Source organism: Capricornis sumatraensis, chromosome 9, assembly GCF_032405125.1.
Source record: "Capricornis sumatraensis isolate serow.1 chromosome 9, serow.2, whole genome shotgun sequence".
NCBI lineage: Eukaryota > Metazoa > Chordata > Mammalia > Artiodactyla > Bovidae > Capricornis > Capricornis sumatraensis.
Genome location: NC_091077.1, coordinates 42,283,023 through 42,285,001, shown reverse-complemented (window position 1 = coordinate 42,285,001; position 1,979 = coordinate 42,283,023).

The following is a 1,979-nucleotide window of genomic DNA, read 5'->3' as shown; positions in this document are numbered from 1 at the left end:
GACTCCTTTTTCCTATTCTGACTACCTAACATAACCATCTCATCTTCTGTCACCCCCTTCTCCTCCAGCCTTCAATCTTTCCCAGCATCAGTATCATTCTAATGAGGTGACTGTTCGCATTAAGTGTCCAAAGTATTGGAGCTTCAGCTTCAGCATCAGTCCTTCCAATAAATATTCAGGGTTGATTTCCTTTAGGATTGACTGGTTTGATCTCCTTGTTGTCCAAGGGACTCTCAAGAGTCTTCTCCAACACCACAGTTCAAAAGCATCAATTCTTTGGCGCTCAGCTTTCTTTATGGTTCAACTCTCACATCCATACACGACTACTGGGAAAACCATAACTTTGACTATATGGACCTTTGTCAGCAAAGTAATGTCGCTGCTTTTTAACATGCTGTCTAGGGTTGTCATAGATTTTCTTCCAAGGAGCAAGCATCTTTTAATTCCATGGCTGCAGTCACCATCTGCAGTGATTTTGAAGCCCAAGAAAATAGTCTGTCACTATTTCCATTGTTTCCCCATCTATTTCCCATGAAGTGATGGGACCAGATGCCATGATCTTCATTTTTTAAAATATTGAGTTTTAAGCCAACTTTTTCATTCTCCTCTTTCGCTTTCTTCAAGAGGCTCTTTAGTTCCTCTTTGCTTTCTGCCATAAGGGTGGTGTCATCTGCATATCTGAGATTATTGGTATTTCTCCCTGCTGCCTTGATTCCAGCTTGTGCTTTATCCAGCTTGGCATTTCTCATGATGTACTCTGCATGTAAGTTAAATAAGCAGGGTGACAATATACAGCCTTGATGTTCTCCTTTCCCAATTTGGAACCAGTCCATTGTTCTATGTCCATTTCTAACTGTTGCTTCTTGACCTGCATACAGATTTCTCAGGAGGCAGGTCACGTGGTTTGTTATTCCCACCTCTTTCAGAATTTTCCACAGGTTTTTTTTGTTTTTTTGGATCACAGTTTGTTGTGATCCACACAGTCAAAGGCTTTGGCGTAGTTCAATGAAACAGAAGTAGATGTTCTTCTGGAATTCTCTTGCTTTTTTGATGATCCAACGGATGTTGGCAATTTGATCTCTGACTACTCTGCCTTTGCTAAGTCCAGCTTGAACATCTGGAAGTTCTTGGTTCACATACTGTTGAAACCTCACTTGGAGAATTTTGAGCATTACTTTGCTAGCATGTAAGGTGCGTGCAATTGTGTGGTAGTTTGAACATTCTTTGGCATTGCACTTCTTTGGGGTTGGAATGAAAATTGACCTTTTCCAGTCCTGTGGCCACTGCTGAGGTTTACAAATTTTCTGGCATATTGAGAACCTAATATGCCAGCAAATTTGACATAAGAGAACCTAAGTTAGCCTAAGCCATTTTGATTTAAGCCTAATGCTTGCCTGTGAACAGGTCTCAGTAATTAGCAATCTTAAGGGGACAAAAGAATGCAGTAACAGAGAAAAGGCAGTCAAACAACAGTGCAATGATAGAGTCCTAGTTCCTCTTTACGGGGTATACATAATAATATGTCTTTGAGTTCTGCAGGAACTAAGGCCCTCATTCAGGTGAAGGATAGTATAATGACACTGACTCTCTAGACTTCAATCAACTAAAGCTTGGACTCTGATGACCTTTGTCCCAATTCTATGTTGTATTCTCTCTTAAGTCCCGTCATAAATATGCACGTATCCTTAGCTTAAAACTTCCCCAATTATGCTCCTTGGGGAGATTCTGCTTTGCCAGAGTCTTAGTGTTCTTATTTGCTGTGTGCGTGCATGTTAAGTTACTTCACTCATATCTGACTCTTTGTGACCCTATGGACTGTTGCCTGCCAAACTTCTCTGTCCATGGGATTCTCCAGGCAAGGACACTGGAGTGGGTTGTCACGCTTTCTCCAGCTTCAAGTAACCATAAATCCTTCCTTGTCCCATGCTCTGTCTTGGTTTTGTTATTTGGCATAACACCTGCCAAAAGATGAACCCAGT